The sequence below is a fragment of the Triticum aestivum genome, chromosome 1D (assembly GCF_018294505.1).
Source record: "Triticum aestivum cultivar Chinese Spring chromosome 1D, IWGSC CS RefSeq v2.1, whole genome shotgun sequence".
In the NCBI taxonomy this organism is placed as follows: Eukaryota; Viridiplantae; Streptophyta; class Magnoliopsida; order Poales; family Poaceae; genus Triticum; species Triticum aestivum.
In genome coordinates this window covers 196222831-196231843 of record NC_057796.1, presented here as the reverse complement: position 1 = coordinate 196231843, position 9013 = coordinate 196222831, and positions in this window count along the sequence as shown.

Here is a 9013-nt window from a genome sequence, read left to right as displayed (position 1 = left end):
TCACTTTCATATACTAGTGGGAATTTTTCATTATAGAACTTGGCTTGTATATTCCAATGATGGGCTTCCACAAAATGCCCTAGGTCTTCGTGAGCAAGCGAGTTGGATGCACACCCACTTAGTTTCTTTTGTTGAGCTTTCATATACTTATAGCTCTAGTGCATCCGTTGCATGGCAATCCCTACTCACTAACATTGATATCTATTGATGGGCATCTCCATAGCCCGTTGATACGCCTAGTTAATGTGAGACTATCTTCTCCTTTTTGTCTTCTCCACAACCACCATTCTATTCCACATAAAGTGCTATGTCCATGGCTCACGCTCATGTATTGTGTGAAGATTGAAAAAGTTTGAGAACACCAAAAGTATGAAACAATTGCTTGGCTTGTCATCGGGGTTGTGCATGAATAAATACTTTGTGTGATGAAGATAGAGCATAGCCAGACTATATGATTTTGTAGGGATAACTTACTTTGGCCATGTTATTTTGAGAAGACATAATTGCTTAGTTAGTATGCTTGAAGTGTTATTATTTTTATGTAAATATTAAACTTTTATGTTGAATCTTTCGGATCTGAATATTCGTACCACAAATAAGAGAATTACATTGAAAATTATACCAAGTAGCATTCCACATCAAAAATTCTGTTTTTATCATTTACCTACTCGAGGACGAGCATGAATTAAGCTTGGGGATGCTTGATACGTCTCCAACGTATCTATAAGTTTTTATTGTTCCATGTTATACTATATTCTGTTTTGGATGTTTAATGGGCTTTATTATACACTTTTATATTATTTTTGGGACTAACCTATTAACCGGAGGCCCAGCCCGAATTGCTGTTTTTTTTGCCTATTTCAGTGTTTCGAAGAAAAAGGATATCAAACGGAATCCAAGCGGAATGAAACGTTCGGGAACGTGATTTTCGGAACAAACGTGATCCAGAGGACTTGGAGTCTACGTAAAGCAATCAACGAGCAGAGCACGAGGCAGGGGCGCGCCTACCCCCCCAGGCGCGCCCTCCACCCTCGTGGGGCCCGCGTTGCTCCACTGACGTACTTCTTCCTCCTATATATACCCATATACCCTGGAAACATCAGAGCAGGAGCCAAAACCCTATTTCCACCGCCGCAACCTTCCGTACCCGTGAGATCCCATCTTGGGGCCTTTTCCGGCGCTCCACCGGAGGGGGCATTGATCACGGAGGGCTTGTACATCAACACCATAGCCTCTCCGATGATGTGTGAGTAGTTTACCTCAGACCTTCGGGTCCATAGTTATTAGCTAGATGGCTTCTTCTCTCTCTTTGGATCTCAATACAAAGTTCTCCTCGATCTTCTTGGAGATCTGTTCGATGTAATCTTCTTTTGTGGTGTGTTTGTCGAGATCCGATGAATTGTGGGTTTATGATCAAGTTTATCTATGAACAATATTTGAATCTCCTCTGAATTCTTTTATGTGTGATTGGTTATCTTTGCAAGTCTCTTCGAATTATCAGTTTGGTTTGGCCTACTAGATTGATCTTTCTTGCAATGGGAGAAGTGCTTAGCTTTGGGTTCAATCTTGCGGTGCTCGATCCCAGTGACAGTAGTGGAAACGACACGTATTGTATTGTTGCCATCGAGGATAAAAAGAGGGGGTTTATATCATATTGCATGAGTTTATCCCTCTACATCATGTCATCTTACTTAAAGTATTACTCTGTTCTTATGAAATTAATACTCTAGATGCATGCTGGATAGCGGTCAATGTGTGGAGTAATAGTAGTAGATGCAGAATCGTTTCGGTCTACTTGTCGCGGACGTGATGCCTATATACATGATCATACCTAGATATTCTCATAACTATGCTCAATTCTATCAATTGCTCGACAGTAATTTGTTTACCCACCATAATACTTATGCTCTTGAGAGAAGCCACTAGTGAAACCTATGGCCCCCGGGTCTATTTTCCATCATATTAATCTTCCAACACTTAGCTATTTTTATTGCTGTTTATTTTACTTTGCATCTTTATCATAAAAATACCAAAAATATTATCTTATCATATCTATCAGATCTCACTCTCGTAAGTGACCGTGAAGGGATTGACAACCCCTTTATCGCGTTGATTGCGAGGTTCTTATTTGTTTGTGTAGGTGCGTGGGACTTGAGCGTGATCTCCTACTGGATTGATACCTTGGTTCTCAAAAACTGTGGGAAATACTGACGCTACTTTACTGCATCACCCTTTCCTCTTCAAGGCAAAACCAACGAAGTGCTCAAGAAGTAGCAGTCCACCGCCCGCACCGATACCCGTCGGGCGCTACGGTTCTAGCTATATTAGCGATGCTATATATATATATATGATACTTTTCAAGGTGTATTAGTGATAATATTCGACGATGTACGGACGCAAGAGATGATGTAGTTTTGCTTATTGAATGCATGCTAATTTGAATAATAATTTATTTTACGATTTGGTTTTGCTTATTGAATGCTCATATGATGTAGATATAAACATGTATATCTTGTGTTGCTCAAATAGGATATGTGCTTGCCCAAGTGGCCGGCCATGTTTGCAGGTTACACCTCCTATAGTGGCCTATGTTTTGCTGGAGTGTTGATTAATTTCCATTCCGGCAAATTTCAGGCGCTCGATATGTCCTTTTTTAGCAAAGGTCATGCCGGATTTTTCCGTGAATTCTGGCATGACTTGTGCTAGAATATGTAGGAAATAACGAGTGGCATGGATTTTCTAGAAAAATAATTAAACGACATTTTGGGTTGAATTTAAGTCTGTCGAGGCTCCATCACCGAAGGTCGAAAAATCAGTGAGGGAGTGTATCCACGATATATGAGAGAGGACGAAGAAGCCCGACTGTTGTCGTGGGGGTCATTTCTCCTTCTTCTCTGGGTGCTAGACCTTTGTTATGCACTAGGGGAAGGAGGAGTAACGACCATCACTGACGGTCGCAAATGTCAGAGAGGAATCAGTGTGTGAGAGTCTCCACCACATATGAGAGGACGAAAAATCCCTACTATTGTCGTGGGGGTCGCTTCTCCTTCCTTCCCGTGTGCTAGGCATTTTGGTGTAATGCACTCAGGAACGAAAGGAGGAGCTACCATCACCAACGGTCGAATGTATACACCACGCGAGCTGAGAGTTTTCAAGAAAAAGACTCGACACACCGATAGTCAACCCGTGATGAATAATAATGATTTAATTTAATTTTTGTAGTACATATATTGAATTGTACAAGTTTAATCTTTGAATTATGAACGTAGGAAATACCGTCATCGGATGACGAAAGTCTCCCGCGGGAGTGCAACTGGTGCAACGACAACCGAGGTCTGTGCGACAGGCCTCACCAGGACGAAGATCGGCGCTTCAACATTAAGCTCCAGGAGACCTTCGATGTTGGAACGGTACGCAACGACAACAAGTGTTTTTTCGTAATTAAGCATGACTGTAACTATTTCAACGTGTAATTTTCATCTTTTACAATTCGAGTAGCTTATCCCATGCCATGCAAGACGCTATTGTTGGAAATATGCCCTAGAGGCAATAATAAATAGGTTATTATTATATTTCCTTGTTCACGATAATCGTTTATTATCCATGCTAGAACTGTATTGATAGGAAACTCAGATACATGTGTGGATACATAGACAACACCATGTCCCTAGTAAGCCTCTAGTTGACTAACTCGTTGATCAATAGATGGTTACGGTTTCCTGACCATGGACATTGGATGTCGTTGATAACGGGATCACATCATTAGGAGAATGATGTGATGGACAAGACCCAATCCTAAGCCTAGCACAAGATCGTGTAGTTCGTTTGCTCAGAGCTTTTTCTAATGTCAAGTATCATTTCCTTAGACCATGAGATTGTGCAACTCCCGGATACCGTAGGAATGCTTTGGGTGTACCAAACGTCACAACGTAACTGGGTGGCTATAAAGGTGCACTACAGGTATCTCCGAAAGTGTCTGTTGGGTTGGCACGAATCGAGACTGGGATTTGTCACTCCGTGTAAACGGAGAGGTATCTCTGGGCCCACTCGGTAGGACATCATCATAATGTGCACAATGTGACCAAGGAGTTGATCACGGGATGATGTGAGTTACAGAACGAGTAAAGAGACTTGCCGGTAACGAGATTGAACAAGGTATAGGATACCGACGATCGAATCTCGGACAAGTAACATACCGATAGACAAAGGGAATTGTATACGGGATTGATTGAATCCTCGACATCGTGGTTCATCCGATGAGATCATCGAGGAGCATGTGGGAGCCAACATGGGTATCCAGATCCCGCTGTTGGTTATTGACCGGAGAGTCGTTTCGGTCATGTCTGCATGTCTCCCGAACCCGTAGGGTCTACACACTTAAGGTTCGGTGACGCTAGGGTTATAGAGATATTAGTATGCGGTAACCCGAAAGTTGTTTGGAGTCCCGGATGAGATCCCGGACGTCAAGAGGAGTTCCGGAATGGTCCGGAGGTAAAGATTTATATATGGGAAGTCTTATTTTGGTCGCCGGAAAAGTTTCGCACTTTATCGGTATTGTACCGGGAGTGACCGAAAGGGGTCCGGGGGTCCACCAAGGGGGTCCACCAGCCCCGGGGGGCCACATGGGCTGTAGGGGGTGCGCCTTGGCCTATATGGGCCAAGGGCACCAGCCCCAAGAGGCCCATGCGCCAAGAGATAAGGAAAAGGGAGAGTCCTAAAGGGGGAAGGCACCTCCGAGGTGCCTTGGGGGGGAAGGACTCCTCCCTGGCCGCACCCTTCCTTGGAGGAAGGGCCAAGGCTGCGCCCCCCTCTCCCTTGGCCCTATATATAGTGGGGGGAAGGGAGGGCAGCAACACCTCAGCCCTGGCGCCTCCCTCTCCCTCCCGTGACACATCTCCCTCCTCCCGCAGCGCTTGGTGAAGCCCTGTTGGAATCCCGCTACTTCCACCACCACGCCGTCGTGCTGCTGGATCTCCATCAACCTCTCCTCCCTCCTTGTTGGATCAAGAAGGAGGAGACGTCGCTGCTCCGTACGTGTGTTGAACGCGGAGGTGCCGTCCATTCGGCGCTAGGATCATCGGTGATTTGGATCACGACGAGTATGACTCCATCAACCCCGTTCTCTTGAACGCTTCCGCTCGCGATCTACAAGGGTATGTAGATGCACTCCCCTTCCCCTCGTTGCTAGATTACTCCATAGATTGATCTTGGTGATGCGTAGAAAATTTTGAATTTCTGCTACGTTCCCCAACAGTGGCTTCATGAGCTAGGTCTATGCGTAGTTTCTATGCACGAGTAGAACACAAAGTAGTTGTGGGCGTAGATGTTGCCAATTCTTCTTGCCGCTACTAGTCTTATCTTGTTTCGGCGGCATTGTGGGATGAAGCGGCCCGGACCGACCTTACACGTACGCTTACGTGAGACAGGTTCCACCGACTGACATGCACTAGTTGCATAAGGTGGCTAGCGGGTGTCTGTCTCTCCCACTTTAGTCGGAACGGATTCGATGAAAAGGGTCCTTTATGAAGGGTAAATAGAAATTGGCATATCACGTTGTGGTTTTACGTAGGTAAGAAACGTTCTTGCTAGAAACCTATACAAGCCACGTAAAAACCTGCAACAACAATTAGAGGACGTCTAACTTGTTTTTGCAGCATGTGCTATGTGATGTGATATGGCCAGAAGATATGATGAATGATATATGTGATGTATGAGATTGATCATATTCTTGTAATAGGGATCACGACTTGCTTGTCGATGAGTATGACAACCGGCAGGAGCCATAGGAGTTGTCTTTATTTTTTGTATGACCTGCGTGTCATTGAATAACGCCATGTAAATTACTTTACTTTATTGCTAAGCGCGTTAGCCATAGAAGTAGAAGTAATCGTTGGCGTGACAACTTCATAAAGACACAATGATGGAGATCATGATGATGGAGATCATGGTGTCATGCCGGTGACGAAGATGATCATGGTGCCCCGAAGATGGAGATCAAAAGAGCAAAATGATATTGGCCATATCATGTCACTATTTGATTGCATGTGATGTTTATCATGTTATGCATCTTATTTGCTTAGAACGACGGTAGTAAGTAAGATGATCCCTCACTAAAATTTCAAGAGAAGTGTTCCCCCTAACTGTGCACCGTTGCGAAGGTTCGTTGTTTCGAAGCACCACGTGATGATCGGGTTTGATAGATTCTAGCGTTCGAATACAACGGGTGTTGACGAGCCTAGCATGTACAGACATGGCCTCGGAACACATGCAAAACACTTAGGTTGACTTGACGAGCCTAGCATGTACAGACATGGCCTCGGAACACAAGAGACCAAAAGGTCGAACATGAGTCGTATAGTAGATACGATCAACATGGAGATGTTCACCGATGTTGACTAGTCCGTCTCACGTGATGATCGGACACGGCCTAGTTTGACTCGGATCATGTATCACTTAGATGACTAGAGGGATGTCAATCTGAGTGGGAGTTCATAATCAGATGAACTTCATTATCATAAACATAGTCAAAAGGTCTTTGCAAATTATGTCATGCGCTTTAGTTCTACTGTTTAAGATATGTTCCTAGAGAAAATTTAGTTGAAAGTTGATAGTAGCAATTATGCGGACTGGGTTCGTGAACTGAGGATTGTCCTCATTGCTACACAGAAGGCTTATGTCCTTAATGCACCGCTCGGTGTGCTGAACCTCTGCGTCGTCTATAGATGTTGCGGAACATCTGACATACACGTTTTGATAACTACGTGATAGTTCAGTGCGTAATGCTAACGGTTTAGAATTGTGGCACCAAAGACGTTTTGAAACGTCGCAGAACATATGAGATGTTCCGAAGACTGAAATTGGGATTTCGGACTAGTGCCTATGTCAAGAGGTATGAGACCTCTGACAAGTTTCTTAAGCCTACAAACTAAGGGAGAAAAGCTCAATCGTTGAGCATGTGCTCAGATTGTCTGAGTGCCACAATCGCTTGAATCGAGTGGGAGTTAATCTTCCAGATGAGATAGTGATGGTTCTCCATAATCACTGCCACCAAGCTATTAGAGATTCGTGATGAACTATAAATATCAAGGATAGATGATGATCCTTGAGCAACTCGCGATGTTTGACACCGCGAAAGTAGAAATCAAGAAGGAGCATCAATTGTTGATGGTTAGTAAAACTACTAGTTTCTAGAACAGCAAGGGCAAAAGGGATACTTCATGAAACAACAAATCGTTTGCTGCTCTAGTGAAGAATCCCAAGGTTGAACCCAAACCCGAGACTAAGTGCTTCTGTAATGAGGGGAACGGTCACTGAAGCCAAACTACCCTAGATACTTGGTAGATGAGAAGGCAGACATGGTCGACAGAAGTATAGAGGATATACGTTATATGAATGTGTACTTTACTAGTACTCCTAGCAGCACCAGGGTATTAGATACCGGTTCGGTTGCTAAGTGTTAGTAACTCGAAATAAAAGCTGCGAAATAAACGGAGACTAGCTAAAGGTGAGATGACGATATGTGTTGGAAGTGTTTCCAAGGTTGATGTGATCAAGCATCGCATGCTCCCTCTACCATCGAGATTGGTGTTTGCGTTGAGCACAAACATGATTAGATTATGTTTATCGCAATACGGTTATTCAAGGAGAATAATGGTTACTCTGTTTATTTGAATAATACCTTCAATGGTCTTGCACCTAAAATGAATCTCGATCGTAGTGATACACATGTTCATGCCAAAAGATATAAGATAGTAATGATAGTACCACATACTTGTGGCACTGCCACTTGAGTCATATTGGTATAGAACGCATGAAGAAGCTCCATGTAGATGGATCTTTGGACTCACTCGTTTTTGAAAAGAATGAGACATGCGAACCATGTCTATTGGTATATATGCATGAAGAAACTCCATGCAGATGGATCGTTTGGACTCACTTGATTTTGAATCACTTGAGACATGCAAATCATACCACATGGGCAAGATGACTGAAAGGCCTCGTTTTCAGTGAGATGGAACAAGAGAGCAACTTATTGGAAGTAATACATTTTGATGTATGCAGTCCAATGAGTGCTGAGGCATGCAGTGGATATCGTTATGTTCTTACTTCACAGATGATTTGAGTAGATGCTGAGAATATTTACTTGATGAAACACAAGTCTGAATTATTGAAAGGTTCAAGTAATTTCAGAGTGAAGTTGAAGATCGTCGTGACAAGAGGATAAAATGTCTATGATATGATCATAGAGATATCTGATTTACGAGTTTGGCACACAATTAAGACATTGTGGAAATTGTTTCACGATTAATACCGCCTGGAACACCACAGTGTGATGGTGTGTCCGAACATCATAACTGCACCGTATTGGATATGGTGCATACCATGATGTCTCTTATCGAATTACCACTATCGTTTATGGGTTAGGCATTAGAGACAACCGCATTCACTTTAAATAGGGCACCACGCAATTCCGTTGAGACGACACCGTTTAGAGAAACCTAAGTTGTCGTTTCTTAAAAGTTTGGGGCTGCGATGCTTATGTGAAAAAGTTTCAGGCTGATAAGCTCGAACCCAAAGCGGATAAATGCATCTTCATAGAATACCCAAAACAGTTGGGTGTACCTCCTATTTCAGATCTAGAAGCAAAAGTAATTGCTTCTAGAAACGAGTCCTTTCTCGAGGAAAAGTTTCTCTTGAAAGAATTGAGTGGGAGGATGGTGGAGACTTGACAAGGTTATTGAACCGTCACTTCAACTAGTGTGTAGTAGGGCACAGGAAGTTGTTCCTGTGGCACCTACACCAATTGAAGTGGAAGCTTATGATAGTGATCATGAAACTTCGGATCAAGTCACTACCAAACCTCGTAGGACGACGAGGATGCGTGCTACTTCAGAGTGGTACGTGATCCCGTCTGAGATATCAGGTTGTTGGACAATACTGAACCTACGAGCTATGGAGAAGCGATGGTGGGCCCATATTCCAACAAATGGTTAGAAGCCATGAAATCCGAGAT